Source organism: Sus scrofa, chromosome 1 (assembly GCF_054392235.1).
Source record: "Sus scrofa isolate SSC_HxYL_T2T_F1_AM1 chromosome 1, Sscrofa_HxYL_maternal_Yorkshire_Landrace_v2.0, whole genome shotgun sequence".
Lineage (NCBI taxonomy): Eukaryota > Metazoa > Chordata > Mammalia > Artiodactyla > Suidae > Sus > Sus scrofa.
In genome coordinates, this window is record NC_139383.1 from 70189347 (window position 1) to 70209490 (window position 20144).

Sequence of the window (20144 nt, forward strand, 5' to 3'; positions counted from 1 at the left end):
ACAATAATCTTATTACTGATAAAGGGAAACTTTAATTTTCATCTTGACTATTTCTAGGATATTACTTTCCTGTTCAGATACTGATATAAATGATGACAATAGCCATGATTGCTGGGGTGTTGGTGAGATAACTTTATGGGGTCTAAATCAAGTTTTAATCCTACATTTCAAATTTCTTCTTCATATTATGTGTCTTTATTGATTAGAAGTCATTCAAAGGCTCAAATCATAATGGGCTATTTTTTAAGCCTAGAGTAAAAGTCTCTTGAGTACAACATACTGAAGATAAATTAGAGAAATTGGGCACAGACATCCTTAATCAAGACATATACATTAAATCTGAACTAAAATAAGAATATAATTTCATCTAAGAGTCAAGAGGCTTGCTTTATCTGATTTCTGATTTGGGCTGAGGTCCCTAGCTGCCACTGTCTTCCATTGGGAAGTTCTGTATAATTTGAGGATAAATGCCTTGCCCTTTCAACTCAGCAGCCTTTCCTGCCTACCAAGACCAACTCAGGCACCTCTTTCTTTTCTGTAACACCACATGATACCCCAGTAACAGACATTGAGAAGGGATTGTGGCTTCAGCAGATGTTTTATGTTCCTGCCTCCCTGTCACTGTCTCAAAGGCAATGTCCATTCTCCCAGCTCTGCAGCCAAAATGGCTTCCTTCTGCCAGTATCTTAATAGAATGCAAGCCTCCTACTCAGAGACAGGGAAAATCTGGTTGAAGCTATAATGTAACTCTTAGGCAGAATTCATATTCAAGGGATCCTGTTTACCCAATAGCAGAAGCCATACTTACAGCTTCAAAGTGAGGGTATCTGAATGTCTAGGATGGAAGTCAAAAACTGTAGAGGTTTTAAAGTCAAATTAAAGCAGCTAAAAAAGGGATTTTAAAGATGCAACATAACCTCTCAAGAGTCTATCAAACAGTCCATTTTCCAAAAAAAAAGTGGGTAGAGTTTTGGGCAACAGAAGCTAAAAATCTAGAAAAGTTTTTCCTATAGACTATCATTGCAAATTATAGGTCAATATGAGACAATCTCCTTTCTATGTCTTTTACATTCTCTGGAGGGTATTTGTATAGCCTTTAAGTCTCACCAAAGTTCCACTCTGCTTCAGAAAAGGGACTGATAAAGTGTTCTTTCTTATGCTTTATATTCACACCAGTATATGGGTTATCAACACAACTGTCTGATATCAATCGTAAGTAAATTGTTTATATGCTTTTTTATTTTCTAAATAACTACATTTGCATTTACATTTCATGTTTGTTTCATCCCATTTAATTTATTGTCTCTAACACAAAATATAGTATGATATCCATTTGGGGAATAATTATATATCACATTACACTATTGATCCTAACCAGCTTTTCTTTTTTTTTTTTTGTCTTTTGTCTTTTTTGTTGTTGTTGTTGTTGCTATTTCTTGGGCCGCTCCCACGGCATATGGAGGTTCCCAGGCTAGGGGTCTAATTGGAGCTGTAGCCGCCGGCCTACGCCAGAGCCACAGCAACGCGGGATCCGAGCCGCGTCTGCAACCTACACCACAGCTCACGGCAACGCCGGATCGTTAACCCACTGAGCAAGGGCAGGGACCGAACCCGCAACCTCATGGTTCCTAGTCGGATTCGTTAACCACTGCGCCACGACGGGAACTCCCTAACCAGCTTTTCTTAGTGTTTACTTTTCTATTTAGTTTGCAGAATTCAAACCAATAACTTAAGAAATAATATTACTTTGTAATAAATTAGAGCTATTTCAAAATAGTACACAATATTCAGTGGCATTGTCCTCATGACAGAAAAATAGATAACTGGAAAAACTGAGATGGCTGACACAAATGTCATAGAGTATATGTCCAACATAGGCATCTTTAGACATAAATATTAGTCAGCTTCCTTGTCAGATGTTAGCTGTACGACTTTAGTCAATTTATTTTTTTAACCCTCCATTTCCTTATTTATAGAGTTGATGTATTTCTATTCATTTTCATAAATAATGGAAAGTCCTAGGAACCTGTATTTTTTTCCAAAAAATGCTGTCAAAAAATTTTTAAAAAGGTGGATCAGAGAGCCATTACTAGAGGGACAAACTGACCTGTTGTCACCTGTATGATGAAAACTAACCTTTGCTGCATCTTGTACCTGATCTGGCCTAAAATTTCTGTTTATGCAAGATTTTTCAATATTTCAGTTTCAAGTAGCAACTGAAAATCTGTGTCTGGGTTTTCTCAAAGCTTGAAATGGAAATGTTTTTCTTTTAAGAGTAATGCAATCTTTTATTTTTCATTATTTTTAAATATGTTGAAAGGTTTATAAAAAGATATGCTTATCCTTATGAACCGGATTTTTCCTGAATAATCTATCCTACCTAGGAATACCTCAAGTCCTCTCACATTTTGGTTTTGTGGTGGTGAGGGGAATGTGGATCATCTTTTATTTAGAGAACACACTTGCTGAAAACCTCAGGCAAAAAACTCAACCTGTCCACTGTTGCTCAGTAAAACAGTTCTCTGGTATCTGTACTTCTGCATTATTAAGGAAAACTACAGACATGTATGACTACTTTTTAAAATTACAAGTAACTACTTGTTTGCTCTTTTCATTTTCTGAAGGAGCTGCTCTGAAACTTGCTGACATCCATGTGATACAGAGGTAATGAATGTGTGATACATGACATCTCCTGAAGTTTTATTTTCTAATCACTATCAAGGTTTCATCTCATTCTCCTCCATCAAATATCATAATGCATGTACAAACATAAATAAATTCTCCTCATGTTTCTGGCTGAAATATCCAAAAATGGTTCACTCATCTCTCCCCACCTCATTTACTGCACCTGCTCATGGGAGGCTTCAAATTTTAATCAATTGCAATTCATTTGCAGAAGCCTGTAATTGTCCTCGTATCTTCTGGGTTCTTTGGAGAAAATTTTTGAGAAGATTGGCCAGGAGATTGAGAATCCCCATACACATTCTGCAACTCAAGGGAACACCACAGCACAGGCATCGCATTTCCTGTCATGCTAGTGTGTGGAGTTTCTAGGTTTACAAGACTACAACAGCTTAGGTCTGTTTGCAGTACTAGCTGCAGCAACTCAATATTAGGTTAGCTGTATTTTAAGCTAGCTGTTAGAAGTTCTAGTCTAACTTAGATGAGAGGGTGGCTCATGCTACCTTATTTCTTTTCTTCTGAATCTATTCTAATCATCTTTTTTGATATTATTTCTTCAAATTTAGAAGAATCTGTATTTTTAATAAGCTTGGAGTAATTCCCATGCAGCTATCCTGAATTTTGTCCATCAATAGGTGCTAGAAATTACATCCCAAACTGACTACTTTGTCAGATTTTTACATAAAGTTAATCTATTTATTATAAAATTAAATATTAAATATGTCACTGAAAATACTTACATGAAGAAAAATCCTATATAAAAACAAATACCTAATGAAGAGTAGATTATATTAATCTGCTTTGGAGGCATGGTTTAACTATTTAAAATTAGTCTCCTGGAGCATGATAGTGTGAGAAACAGAATGTATATGTGTATGTGTGCCTGGGTCACCTTGCTGTACAGTAGAAAATTGACAGAACATTGATGGACAAAATAAAAATTATTTTTTTAAAGTTAATCTTAAAAGTGTCTATAAATGAATAAAATGTGGTAACAATGCCCCCCAAAATAAAAAAAAATAAAATTAGTCTCCTGGGATTTTCTATTTTTTGTCTTTACCCTTGCAACTTCCTTTCCTTGTTATTTTTGATAATGCCTTTTTTTTTTTTTTTCTTGGCTTAAGGACAAATGTCTAGTGTACAAAATATTTGTATAAAATTTTCTCCCAGGAGTTCCCGTCGTGGCACAGTGGTTAACAAATATGACTAGGAACCATGAGGTTGAGGGTTCGGTCCCTGCCCTTGCTTAGTGGGTTAACGATCCGGCGTTGCCCGTGAGCTGTGGTGTAGGTTGCAGGCGGCTGGGATCCCGCGTTGCTGTGGCTCTGGCGTAGGCCGGTGGCTACAGCTCCGATTCAACCCCTAGTCTGGGAACCTCCATATGCCGCGGGAGTGGCCCAAAGAAATAGCAAAAAGACAAAAAAAAAAATTTTTCTCCCACATATCCTCATACAAGGGAAATGAAAAATAAGTTTAGAGAAACGTCTCAGAGTTTTTAGTCAGATGTATCTATGTTATCAAACAGTGTCTTTATAGTATTAAAGAGCAATATCTAATACTTCTGTTTTCTGTAATATGACAAACTAGATACCCTAAAATACCAACAAAAAATAAAGCATTTAAATCAGGCTGATAAAGTAGATATTACAATACCTTTGCTTGCAATTATTGGTGAAAATGGTAAGAAATTTAGAGAAATCCCTGAAAGGAGAGAGAGAGATAGAGAAAGATGAGAGAAAGGAGAAGGGAAAGAAATGGGTGTTAAAACAAAGAGGTAATTAACTTTGATAGAAACAGACATTACAGAAATTTATGTATCATGAAGTTTCATTTTTAAAATTTATGTGGTGGGGGACTGATTCAGAGACCAGCACTAAAGCTGTGGCTGCTGAAAGATGAGCCAGACTGCAAGAGAGAGCCAGGAGAAGTTCCATCTTACAGTGGAGACAAAAATGGTGTTTGTCTTTCTCTTCCTTGGTGATGTGAGGGTAGAAGTGGCATTCTCCTCTGAGAGTTTTAACACTCAGCAAGACTGAATACTAAACTGACTAACTAAAAAATGTATATGCAATAAAAATAAAGAAATTGTATACTTTAAAAAGTACTTGGAAGGAGATGTCAGAAGGAAATGTCAAAAGATGAATGATAAAATAGGAAAAATAGTTTAAACTAACATCAGAGGGCCAATCTCACAATAAAAATGAAGTTTTTAAAAAGAAAAAATAATAAAAACTATAAAATAAAAATAGGCAAAACAAAAATTGTGAGAATAGAATATAATTCTCACAATCATGGTATAAAATGGTTTTTAAATATATGAAAACATGTTTAATCTCCCTCAAAATAAAATATGTGCAAATGAAAATTACAGTGTAGTATTAAAATATAATACGTTACTAACCAAATTGGCAAAAATTCAAAGTTGTCTAAACACTTCTGCTGATACTGTGGAGAAACAGGAACTCACACAATGAGAATAGAAATATAAACGGTGCGGACTTGTGGAGGAGAATTTGGTAATATACTACAAAACTGCATATTCCTTTACACTTTGATAAAGTAATTCTACTTTTTATGAATTCACCATTAAATTATACCTCAAATAATTAAAAATATATGTGCAATAGTTTATTAATTAACTATTAATTGCAATTACAAAATATATGAAAAAATCTGAATATGCATTCACAGAGGATTGGTTGAATAAACTACAGTATTTAACACAATTGAATACTATAAAACTGTAAAAAAGGAATGAGGGGTATTTTAAACAGATATGAAATGATTTACAGAATACACTGTGGTTCAAACAAGCAAAGCACAATATAATCCCACTTATATATAAGTAAAGGAAGGGAAATTACATATGTGTGTGGGTATACCTATCTCATACACATTCTTTACCATAAAACAAATTAAATCAATAAACTAGCAAGAGAATTTAAATATGAATACAAATAGAAGCAAATGAACCTAACTTTATTTCAGATACATTAAAAAACTACAGTAAAAGTAAAAATATTTTCATCATGTTCTATGTTTTATCAGTAAAATACATATTTCATCATTATTATCATTCCATATATCTATCATTGACGATATGCATAGTAATTTGGATATATGAAATGTCTCATGATCTTGAAAAGAGATTCTTTGAATGCCATAGAGATCATAGGATGTATTCACGGACTTTTTTAAGAATGTGGGCTCTACAATCACATAGCATCCATTCAAATTATTTTATCTTATACAGATTCCCTATGCTTCAGTTCCTTATCTATGAAATGAATTCATAAAAGTGTCTATCCAGTAATGCCATTGTGAAAATTAAATGACTATTAGACACAAACCACTTAGAAAAGTATCAAGTACATAATAAAAATCAATAGATATTAGTTGGTAATAATAGCATAGAAGCCATTTCTCTCATACCCAGAGTCTAGGACCCCAATATATATCTAAACATTAGTGATAGCTGAAAATAGTATTTTAGTAACTGTATTCTAAAATAGCAAATAACAGTGATTCTTGACTAGGGGTGCACAATCGACATCACTGTTGATCTGTTTAAAATTATAAGTAAACAAAACACAGAGACTTGACATCATCAAAACACAACTGAGCTGAAGTTTTCGACAACAGGACAAAGTTTACATAACTTAAAAAATGTCTTAAGTGATACTGATAAGAACTCCTAGTTAAGAAACCCTACTATAAGAATATTGATGGAGTATTACAGCTTAGAGGAAATAATTCTATCACCTCAGATAGAGAAGTGAACCCCAGTTCCTCTATAAAATTATTCTATAAAGTTAAAATAATGATTCCTCACAAGCGGGACTGGTATGATGATTAATGGAGATAATATACAGAAAATACATAGTTCATTGTTAGTACACAATGAATAATTTTCTGTTCATATAGATGGTTTAAAATACATAAAAAGAAGAGATGGTGTATTTATAAGAGATCATAGTCGTGTAATTTAGTATCATATTTTAATAAGATCTGTAATTTTGGTAGAATTTTAAACTCTACTTTTAAGACCATTAGACCTAATCCTATAAAATACAAAAATACCACCTATTTTCACAAAGGTAATTGAAGGTCTTAGTACAATTTCAAATAATGGATTTATGCTGCTGACTTGCACACATAAATGAGTGCCCTTGTGAGTTGAAAGATATTCAAGCATGTTTATCAAAGTCAGAGTCTGCAACTGCATACTGATCAATGCCCCTAACTCATTAACATACAGGACTCCTTGCTCCAGCTTTCATTTGCATGCTCTTCTAAAAGCTCCTTTTTTTCCTCACTATTCAAACAGCCAATGACCTTTGTAATCAACAAGAAAATTAGAAGCAGGTGGGAGCTTATTTTTAATGATGTGGAGACCAAATTGTTTAACTTAAATCTGAACTTTTTTTTTCTTCCAATCCTTTTTAATGCCTGACAAATATTAATTATGTGAAGTTAGACAGAGACTCTGACTTTCTCATTGTCTCTGAGCAAGCTCTGTAACTAACCCCTTTCTTTTATATTTAATTAATGTGATGAAAACATCTCTCCCCTATTATCTTTTACTTTTTCCTGGAGCCTCCAGGACAAACATGGTAATGTTGGGATTTAGCTAATGTTCCAGCAATCTTTCCAAATTTACCTAGGTTATTATAAATGAAACTGATTGAAAGCATTTCCTACAAGATTGCAATCATTTATGTCAATGAATGTGTATTAGTGGATTGGAACTAAAGTTTCAGTATCATACATGGCAAGTATTGGCCCTGTTTTCTATTTCTTTTGCTTTAGAATATTCATAATCCTAGTGATTTGAAATAATCTCATTTCCCTAAGGTTTCTCAGAAGACATACAGAACAATTTTTATTTCAGGTTTATATTTCAAGTGCATAATTAATTAAATAATAAATAATGCCAATTGATTATCTATAAACACATTATATGCCTTGTGAACCTATAGTACATTTAACCATAGGCCAGTTTCTCTACACTAACATAGGTCAACTCTGTGATCGTCCACTATCCAAGAAAAATATCCTTGAAGAAAGCAAATCAACTCAAAATGCATCATCCAAATCCTTTGAAATAAATAGAAACTGATTTTACATAGCCTGGAATTTTGGATTTGTCACAACTCCTTCTTCTACTTTGAAGCAATTTAATATTTATAATACTTCATATCTCAACTTGTCTAGTTATCCCTCTGTTGAGATTACCATTTGAATGAATATATATATAGTTATGGTCATTATTAATATAATTTATTGTTACCCCATATCTAATAAAATATTTGTTTTACCTAAACTGTAAAACAAAATATACCTTTGGAAAAAATTTCTATCAAATATTTTATCCTTAATTCAATACCGTTTATAATGACAACTATTTTCTAAGACTGTCTTAACTATTGATATTTTGTTAAAAGGACTAATTCTTTTCAGCTATCCACACATTATGCAGTGTTGTTTTGAATATTTATGCGTATATATATGCATATATATATGCATATTTTAAAAAATGTACACTAATTCAAGGGCTTTTATTGAGGGTGATATATTAAAAACTTCTAATCATGTAGAAGCCTGTTTAACAATAAGTTGGCTTTTAAAAACAACAGTAAAATCCATAAAATCTTGTTTGTTTTTATTTTTTATTTTAAATTTTAGCAAAAGGGTTAGCCTATACTTTTCACAGAGTTCCAAATATAACTATGAGCCTTAAGATATCCAGAGGAAAAAGGAAAGAAGCATAAGAAATAGTGTAATTTTCATACTGAAAGAATTAAACAAATAAGAATACAAAAATTAGAATCTATATTTAGGATCATCAACAGCTATGACATTAAATTCAAGATTTAGATTAAGGTTTGAATGCATGTTTTAAGTTCAAAGTTCTCTGTCAGTAAAGCTTGTACGAATGTCATACACTGCTAACATCCTAAAGTGTCATATACTGCTATTTTGGAAATGTCAGGCAAAACAGAATACAAACCAAATAGCAATAAACCTAAATAAAGTGGAAGGAAAGGTTTAACTACTGTTTCGATGGCCTTTCTATGATTTTTATGGCTATAGGGATGCTTGGAGATTTGGCATTTAATTAATTTTCTTGGAAATACTCACTCAAATAATGCATAGGTGGACACAATATTAAATCTGAGATAACAGAGAATTCAACCAGAAACTGTATATAAAACAACCACATGTGATTTATTGTTGAGAATGTGTTGAGAAATGAATTGCCAGTACTATTGAGATCCTGCCTCATCGGAGAAAGAGAACAAGTTTTGTACTCCTCAGGGCATATGCCACTAGCTAGATTTAAGAGGATTCAGAATCTGATGGCTTGCCTGACTTAGGCCCACTCAACTCCTCCTGTGACTATGCATGCTCTGAAAGTGGATACAGAAAGCTGTGCCCAGAAATCATGAGAAATTTGCTAGACTATTGTTGTGCATGCTATATTGTTCTCTGTCCTTGATCCTCTCTTAAAGATAAATAATCCTACTGATGGAGAAGCCTGTTGTGTATGAGTTTGCTTATCCATCCAAAGCCAAAGACCACTCATTCTAGTAGAGCCTAGTGAGTGTTATGGTAACCAAACAGCAGTTTAAATAGCATATGTGATGTGCAGAAAAATAAAGCAAGAAAGAATCCTTACTTTAAATTGGCAAGATAGTGAACAGGAATTAATTTTAAATATGGAAAACCCTCACCTATAAGATACTTCCACAAAGATCTGAAGCACAAGGTGTGGTGAACCACTTAGATTTTGGATTGTGAATGAAAAATGTTAGCTGCCACATCCATAAATAAAGGATGTTGCAGTCATCAAGCCACTACAGCCTGGCCACCAGCCCCCTTTCCCCCATCACCATGGTGCACCCTGCAGGAATTCAGGATGGATACAAATGAGCTGCCAAGCTCTCAGCCATTGCAACCAACCCTGATGGTGCATCCTGAGGGAACAAAGGGTGGAAAGAATGGGACACTGGCCCTAGATAGTGAGGGTGCATATCAAAGGAAGGATTTCTGTGAGGCCAAATTCCTATATCTTCACATACATAGAAAAGCACTAAACTTAATTTGAGACATCTAGATATCTTTATTTAAGTAATTTTTTGTTGATGTTTCAGCTTTCTGGCTTTTGCTGCAAAAATCCCCTGTATATTATTGTTCTTCATTTACCTCCCTGAAGCAGTCCCTCAGAGCTATCTAAGAGGCTGCCTCCTGGGATTGAAGTCCTTAGAAATAAATAAAATGAATAAAATGTAATTTTCAACATATAAGTTGTACTTTTTTTTTTCATTTTTAGGGCCATACCTGCCAAATATTGAGGTTCCCAGGCTAGGGGTAAATTGGAGCTGTAGCTGCTGGCCTACACCATTAGCTACAGCAACACCAGACTCAAGCCACATTTATGACCCACACCACAGCTAACAGAAACACTGGATCCTTAACCCAATGAGTGAGTCTAGGGATCGACCCTGTGTCCTCATGGATGCTAGTTAGATTTATTTTCACTGAGCCATGACGGGAACTCCAGGTTTTTTTTTTTTGTCAAGAGGCATATGAAATTTCCTGGGCTAGGGGTAGAATTGGAGCTGCAGCTGCCAGCCTACACCATGGCCATAATAATGCTGGATCTGAGCCATATCTGCAACCTACAAACAGCTCATGGAAACACCAGATCCATAACTCACTGAGCAAGGCCAAGGATCCAACTCACATCCTCATGGATACTTGTTGGGTTTGTTAACACTGAGCCACAATGGGAACTCCCTCATTCTGTTCTTAAAAGGCCTGCCATCAGGAGGAGAAACTAGTTAACCAGAGTCTAAACTTTTGGTGTATATCAGAGTCTAGCTGACTTGGGAAAAGTGAAATGTCCAATGCTAGCCATCCTGTTTAAATAAAGGGAAGAGAAAGGACTTCTCATGTGGCACAGTGGGTTAAGGACCTGGTGTTGTTACTTCTTACTTCTGTGGCTTGGGTTTGATACCTGGCCTGGGAACTTCCTCAAGCCATGGATGCTGTGGGGGAAAAAAAAAAAAAAGGTTGGGAAGCAAACAAACCCAGAAGCACTTGTAAGGTTCACAGTTCAAAAGATGTATAATTACAAAAAGACTGAGACCACTCATAGGACCACAGAACACTTCACGTCTCCTCACAACTTATCACCACATTATTAAAGGTCTATCTACAACAATTCCTTTTATCCAGTACATCTTATCCAGCTAACAAGAAAAAAATAAATACAGCCATAAAAAAAGGGAAAAGTACAATGTCAAGAAACAGAACAAGCATAGAAACAGACATGACAGGGTTGTTGGAATTATTAGGTTGAGAAATTAAAAGAACAATGATTAATACCCTAATGGATAAAGACATTTTACATTTCACATAGACAGCATGTGAGAACAGATTGGCAGAAGAAGCAAAGAGATGGAAATCCTAAGAGAAAATACAAAATAAATTCTAGACACAAAAAACAGCCAGAAAAATGAAAAATGCCTTTGATGGGATTATAAGTAGAATGGACATAGCTAATGAAAGAATCTCTGAGCTGGAGGATCCTTATAATTAACAGAATACTCAGAAGCTGAAAAGTAAAGAGAACAAAGACTAGAACAGAACAGAATATCCAAGGACTGTGAAACACCTATAAAAGGTGTAACATGTGGATACCAGAAGGGGAACACACCAGTCAGAATGGTAATTATCAAAAAAGTCACAGATTATAAATTCTGGAGAGGGTGTGGCGGAAAGGGAACCCTCCTACACTGTGGGAATGTAAGTTTGTACAACCACTATGGAAAACAGTATACCAATTTCTCAGAAAACTAAATATAGAACTACCATATGATCCATCAATCCTACCCCTGGGCATATATCTGGAAAAAGTTATAACTCAAAAAGATACATGCACTCCTATGTTCATAGCAGCACTAGTTATGATAAGCAAGACATGGGGAAAAAACCTATGTCCATCAACAGATGAATGGATAAGAAGGTATACATATAGAATCTAAAAAAAAAAAAAGAAATGATGCAAATGAACTTATTTGTAAAACAAAAACAGACTCACAGACATGGAAAACAAACTTATGGTTACCAAAGGAGAAAATGGGATGGGGGTTGGAAATTTGGGATTAACAGATGTACACTACTGTATATAAAATAGATAAACAACAAGAGCCTACTATTAAGTACAGGGAACTATATTCACTGCCTTGTAAAAATCTAAAATGGAAAAGAATCTGAGAAAGAATACATATACATATATATGTATATGCGTGTGTATATATATATATATAAATATACCACTGAATCACTTTGCTGTGTACATGACATATTATAAATCAACTATACTTTAATAAAAATAAATTACATAAAATAGGAGAACAAAGAGAGAAAGTAACACAGGAAATATTTGAAAAAATAATGACTATTTTCCCAAATTAATATCAGACACGAAATGGTATTCCCAGGAAGTTCAGGGAACACCAAGAATAAATTCCAAAATAAAAACATGCCTAAGCACCTGTTAACTATAGAAAATCAAAAGTGAGGAAAATTTTCTAAAAGAAGCCAGAGAAATAAAACACCATACCTATAGGGGAACAAGGATAAGAATTACAACTGAATTCTCAGTAACCATACAAATAAGAAAAAAAAGTGAAATATTTTAAGTGAAGAGAGGAGAGGGTAGGGTATTAAGATGGTGTAGTAGAAGGACTGGAGCTCAACTTCTCTCCTAAAAACAACAAAATTTACAACTAAATGCTGAGCAATCTGCAACCAAATGGAACAGAAACTTTCAAAAAGATATCCTACTCCAGAAGACAAAGAGGAGGCCACATCAAGAGGTAGGAGGGGCAATTATGTGATATAAGCAACCCCATACCTGGGTGGGAAGCCCCACCCACTGGAAAGTAACTGTATCACAGAGGCTCACCTACAGGAGTGAAAGTTCTGAGCCCCACATCAAAACCCTAAAGGTGGGGATCTGGCACTGAGAGAAAGAGCCCCTAGAGCTCTGGCATTGAAGGCCAGCGGGGCTTGTGCGCAGGAGCTCCACAGGACTGGTGGAAATGGAGACCCCATTCTTAAAAGGCACACACAGACTTTCACGTGTACTGGTTACCAGGGCAAAGCAAAGGCTCCATAGGGATTTGGGTCAAACCTGACTGCAGTTCTTGGAGGACATCCTGGGAAAACAGGGGTGAATGTGGCTTGTTGGAGGAGAAGGACATTGGAAGCAAAGCTCTTGGGAATATTCAACAGCATACCTTTCTCTGGAGGTGGCCATTTTGGACAAATCTGGCCCCACCCATCAGTGCTGAGAAGCCCCATGGTAAACAATAGTCCAGGTGGGATCACAGACCCACCCATCAGTAAACAGATTACCTAAAGATCCTCCCAGGCACACAGCTGCCTCTAATCTCACCCAGAGACAAATCCCTACCCACCATCGGGATAAGAATCAGCTCCACCTACCAGTGGGCAGGCATCAGTCCCTCCCATCAGGAAGCCTACAGAAAACCCCCATACCAACTTCAGCTACAAGGGGGGCAGACACCAGAAGTAAGAAAGGCTACAACTCTATTATCTATAAAAAGGTCACATCAAAAACCTATAAAAATGAAAAGACAGAGAACTATAACTCAGATGAGGGAGAAAGAAAAAACCCCAGAAAAACAGCTAAGTGATCAGGAGACTCTCAGCCTCCAGGAGAAACACTTTAGACTGTTGATGCTAAAGATGATGCAAGACACTGGAAATAAACTTGGAGGCAAAGATGGATAATTTATAGGAAACACTGAGCAAAGAGATACAAGATATAAAACTTAAACAAGAAGACATGCAAAATATAATAACTGAAATAAAAAATTCATTAGAAGCAGCCAAGAGCAGAATACAGGAGGTAGAAGAACAAATAAGTGAGGTGGAGGACAGATTAGTGGAAACCATGGATGTGGAACAGAAAAGAGAAAAAAGATTGAAAACAAATGGAGAGACTCAGAGAAATCCAGGATAATGTTAAATGCACCAACATCCGTATTATAAAGGTGCCAGAAGGAGAAGAGAGAGAGAAGGGGACAGAAAAAATACTCCAAGAGATAATAGCCGAAAACTTCCCTAACATGAGAAAGGAACCACTCACTTAAATCCAGGAAGCACAACAAAAACCATATAAAATAAACCCAAGGAGGAACACCCCAAGACACATATACATCAAACTGACCAAAATTAAAGACAAAGAAAAAATCTTGAAAGCAGCTAGGGAAAAGAAAAAAACAATATACAAGGGAACCACAATAAGGTTATTGGCAGATTTTTCAACAGAAACTCTGCAGGCCAGAAGAGAGTGGCATGACATACTTCAAGTGATAAAAGGAAAAAACCTCCAACCAAGATTACTTTACCCAGCAAGGCTCTCATTCAGATGTAAGGGAGAAATCAAAACCTTCACAGATAAGCAAAAGCCAAAAGAATTCAGCAACACTATACCAGCTTTACAACAAATACTAAAGGAATTTCTCTAGGCAGTGAAGAAAAGGACTCAACCAGAAACAAAAATAACACAAATGACAAGGCTCACCAGTAAAGATATATACAGAGTAAAGATATGAAAATATCCATGCACAATTATGCCACCAAAATCAAAAATCATGAGAAGAGGTGGGTACAAATGCAGGACACTGGAGATGAACTTGCAATTAAGAGAACAACAACTTAAAACAATCTCATATATATATATATATATATATATATATATATATATATATACGCACACACATACATACTCATATCACAACTTTAGAATAACTGCAAACCAAAAAGCTACAATTGATGAACACACAAATAAGAAAAATCAACTCAAACATAACACTAAATATGGTCATCAAACCATAAAAGGAGAGAATAAGAGAATAAGGGAAGAAAAAAAGAGCAACAAAAACAAATCCAAAGCAATTAATAAAATGGCAATAAGAACATACATATCAATAATTACCTTAAATGTTAAGGGACTAAATGCCCCAACCAAAAAACATAGACTGGCTGAATGGATACAAAAACAAGATCCATATATATGCTGTCTTAAAAAAAACCATTTCAATTCTAGGGACACATACAAATTGAAAGAGAGAGGATGGAAGAAAATATTCCATGCAAACAGGAATCAAAAGAAAGCTGGAGCTGCAATACTCATATAAGATGAAACACTTTAAAATGAAGAATATTTTAAGGGACAAGGAAGGTCATTACATAATGATCAAAAGATCAATCCAAGAAGAAGATATAAAAATTTTAAATATCTACACACCTAGCACAGGATCACCACAATATATAAGGCAACTGTTAACAACCTTAAAAGGACAAATCAACAATAACACAATAATAGTGGGGGACTTTAACACCCCATGTACAGCAATGGACAGATCAACCAAACAGAAAATCAATAAGGAGACACAGGCCCTGAATGATGCATTAAACCAGATGGACTTAGATATTTATAGGACATCCCATCCAAAAGCTATAGGACATTCCATCCAAAAGCAACAGAATACACATACTTCTCAAGTGCACATGGAAAATTCTCTAAGATGGATCACATCCTGGGCTACAAATCAAACCTTGGTACCTTTAAGAAAATTGAAATCCTATCAAGCATCTTCTCTGACCACAACGCTATATGACTGGAAATCAACAACAAGAAAAAACTGCAAAAACACAAACACATGGAGACTAAAAAACATGCTACTAAGCAACCAATGGGTCACAGAAGAAATTAAAGAAGAAATTAAAAAATACCTAGAAGCAAATGACAAGAAAGATATGACACTCCAAAACCTATGAGATGCAGCTAATGCTGTTCTAGGAGGAAAGTTTATAGCAATACAAGCCTACCTCAGGACACAAGAACAAGCTCAAATAAACAAGTTAACTTTATATCTAAAGCAGCTAGAGAAAGAAGAACAGACAACACCTAAAGTTAGCAGAAAGAAATCATAAAGATCAGAGTAGAAATCAATGAAATAGAAATGAAGAAAACCATAGAAAAGATCAATAAAATGAAAAGCTGGTTCTTTGAAAAGATCAACAAAATTGATAAACCCTTAGCCGGACTTATCAGGAAAAAAAGAGAAGACTCAAATCAATAAAAATAGAAACAAAAAAGGATAAATAACAGTGAACATCACACAAATATGAAGGATCAGAGTTCCTGTTGAGGCTCAGTGGTTAACAAATCTGACTAGGAACCATGAGGTTGCAGGTTTGATCCCTGGCCTTGCTCAGTGGGTTAGGGATCCGGCATTGCTAGGAGCTATGGTGTAGGCTGCAGACACGGCTTGGATCCTGCATTGCTCTGGCTCTGGTGCAGGCTGGCAGCTGTAGCTCCAATTATCCCCCTATCCTGGGAACCTCCATATGCCATGGGAGCAACCCCAGATAAGGCAAAAAGACAAAACCAAAAAAGAAATACAAAGGATCATTAGAGACTATTATATGCAACTATACACCAATAAAATGGAAAACCTAGAAGAAATGGACAAATTCTTAGAGAAGTACAATCTTCCAAGACCAAACCAAGATGAAATAGAAAAGATGAATGGACCACTCACGAGAACTGAAATTGAAACTGATTAAAAAAATTCCAACAGGAGCACCCGTCGTGGCGCAGTGGTTAATGAATCCGACTAGGAACCATGAGGTTGCGGGTTCGGTCCCTGCCCTTGCTCAGTGGGTTAAGGATCCAGCGTTGCCATGAGCTGTGGTGTTGGTTGCAGACTCGGCTCGGATCCCGTGTTGATGTGGCTCTGGGGTAAGCTGGTGGCTATGGCTCCGATTAGAACCCTAACCTGGGACTCTCCATATGCCCACAGAAGCGGCCCTAGAAAAGGCAAATAATAATAATAATAATAACAAAAATAATTTTAAAACTTCCAACAAACAAAAGTCCAGGACCAGATGGCTTCACAGGCGAATTCTATCAAACATTTAGAGAAGAGCTAACACCTCTCCTTCTGAAACTACTCCAAAAGATTGCAGAGGAAGGGATACACCCAAACTCATTCTATGAGACCACCATCACCCTGATAACAAAACAAGACAAAGATACCACACAAAAAAAGAAAATTACAGGCCAATTTTACTGATGAACATAGACGCAAAAATCCTCAACAAAATGCTAGTAAACCAAAGCCAACAATACATTAAAAGAATCATACATCACAATCAAGTGGGATTTATCCCAGGGATGCAAGGAATCGTCAGTATCTGCAAATCAATCAGTGTGATACACCACATTAACAAACTGAAGAATAAAAACCATATGATCCTCTCAATAGACACGGAAAAAGCCTTTGACAAAATCCAACATCCATTGCTGATAAAAACACTTCAGAAAATGGGCATAAAGGGACCCTACTTCAACATAAAAGGCCATATATGACAAACCCACAGCGAACATCATTCTCAATGGTGAAAAGCTGAAAGAATTCCTGCTGAGATCAGGAACAAGAAAAGGATGCCTGCTCCCGCCACTACTATTCAACATAGTTTTGGAAGTCCTAGCCACAGCAATCAGAGAAGCAAAAGAAATAAAAGGAATCCAGATTGGAAAGAAAGAAGTAAAACTATCACTATTTGCAGATGACATGATACTATGCCTAGAGAATCCCAGACTCTACCAGAAGACTGTTAGAGCTCATCCATGAATTTGGGAAAGTCACAGGATACAAAATTAATACACAGAAATAAATGGCATTTCTCTACACTAACAATGAAAGATCAGAAAGAGAAATTAGGGAAGCAATCCCATTTACCATCACACAAAAGAATAAAATACCTAGGAGTAAACCTACCTAAAGAGACAAAAGACCTATACTCTGAAAACTCTAAGACACTGATGAAAGAAATCAAAGATGACACATATAGATGGAAAGACATACTATGCTCTTGGATTGGAAGAGTCAATATTATCAAAATGACTATACCACCCAAGGAAATCTACAGATTCAATGCAATCCCTATCAAATTACCAAGGGCATTTTTCACAGAACTCTAACAAAATATTTAAAGTTTGTTTGGAAGCACAAAAGACCCAGAGTAGCCAAAGACATCCTGAGAAAAAAAATGGAGCTGGAGGAATCAGACTCCCAGACTTCAGACTATACTACAAAGCAACAATCATCCAAACCATATGGTACTGGCACAAAGACAGAAATATAGATCAGTGGAACAGGACAGAAAGCCTAGAATTAAACCCATGCACTCAGAGTCAACTAATCTATGACAAAGGAGGCAAGAATATACAATGGAAAAAAGACAGCCTGTTCAATAAGTGGTGCTGGGAAAACTGGACAGCCACATGGAAAAGAATGAAATTAGAATAATTTCTAACACCATATACAAAAATAAACTCCAAATGGATTAAAGATCTAGATATAAGAACAGACACTATCAAACTCTTAGAGGAAAACATAGGCCAAACACTCTCCAACATAAATGACAGCAACATCTTCTCAGATCCACATCTTAGAGTAATGACTGTAAAGACAAAAATAAACAAATGGGACTTAATTCAACTTAAAAGTTTATGCATAGCAAAGGAAACCCTCAGCAAAATAAAGACAAACCACAGAATGGGAGGAAATCTTTACAAATGAATCAACTGACAAGGAATTAATCTCCAAAATTTATAAATACCTCCAACTGCTCATTACCAAAAACAAACAAACAAACAAAAACCACCCCATCAAAAAATGGGCAGAAGATCTAAACAGACAATCCTTCAAAGAAGACATACAGATGGCCACAAAACACATGAAAAGATGTACAACATCACTCATTATTAGAGAAATGAAAATAAAAACCACTATGAGGTACCACCTTACACCAGCCAGAATGGCCATCATCAAAAAGTCTACAAACAATAAGTGCTGTAGAGGGTGTGGACAAAAAGGAACCCTATTACACTGTTGGTGGGATTGTAAATTGGTGCAACCACTGTGGAAAACAGTATAGAGATTCCTCAGAAAACTAAACATAGAACTACCATTTGATCCAGAAATCCAACTCCTGTGCATCTATCCAGAGAAAACTCATGACTCAAAAAGACACATGTAGTCCAATGTTCATTGCAGCACATTTTGCAATAGCCAAGACATGGAAACAACCTAAATGTCCATTGTCAGAGGAGTGGATAAAGAAGATCTGGTACATATACACAATGGAATGTTACTCAACCATTAAAAGGAACGAAATAATAGCATTTTTAGCAACATGGATGGACCTAGATATTATCATGCTAAGTAAAGTGAGTCAGAGAATGAGACACCAACATCAAATGATATCACTAACATGTGGAATCTGAAAAAAGGACACAATGAACCTCTTTGCAGAACAGATACTGACTCACAGACTTTGAAAAACTTATGGTTTTACAGTTCAGGTGTGGGGGGGTGCGCTGGGGGTGTGAGGTGGAAATCCTATAAAATTGGATTGTGATTATAATTGTACAATTATAAATGCAATAAATTCATTGAGTAATAAAATAAAGAATAAAAAAAAGTGAAGAGAGGAAAAAAAACGACTACTGACCTAGAATTCAGTACCCCATGTAATTGTTCCTTAAAAGAGAAGAATAAACACTTTTCCAAACAAACAAAAAATGATAGAATTTGTTGCCAGAAAACTTGCCTTATGAGAAATGTCAAACGATATCCTTAGAGGAGAAAAAAGAAAGAAAACTTAAATTCAGATCTCATAACATAAGGAAGAACATTGAAGAAGATGTCTGGCAAAGATTATTTAGATACAGTAGTAAAGACATAATCCATGAAAGGAGCAATTGATAAGCTAGGCTTCATTAATTTTTTTAATAAAACTTTTTTGTGAATGACAATGTCAAGAGAATGTAAAGGAACAGTTACAAACCAGGAGAACATATTTGCCAAAGATGTGATAAAGCTCTATATTCTTTTTTTTTTTTTTTTTTTTTGTCTTTTTGCTATTTCTTTGGGCTGCTCCGGCGGCATATGGAGGTTCCTAGGCTAGGGGTCGAATCTGAGCTGTAGCCACCAGCCTACACCAGAGCCAAGCAATGCGGGATCCAAGCCACGTCTGCAACCTACACCACAGCTCACGGCAACGCCGGATCATTAACCCACTGAGTAAGGGCAGGGACCGAACCCACAACCTCATGGTTCCTAGTCGGATTCGTTAACCACTGCGCCACAATGGGAACTCCAAAACTCTATATTCTAAAAAATATAAGAAGAACTTTTAAAAGTCAAAAACAAGAAAATAAACAACTCAATTTAAAAATAGGCCAAACCTCTTAACCAGCATATCACCAAAGAAGATATACAGCTGGCAATTAAGCATATAAAAAGATGTTCAACAGAGAAATAAGAATTAAAACAATAAGATAT

At 35.7% G+C, this 20144-nt stretch overlaps 1 protein-coding gene across 4 annotated transcripts in view; it reads right to left on the minus strand.

Annotated features, from left to right (window-relative positions):
- LOC146406137 (uncharacterized) overlaps window positions 1-20144 on the minus strand; it is an 872380-nt gene that overhangs the window by 278698 nt on the left and 573538 nt on the right. The window lies entirely within an intron of this gene.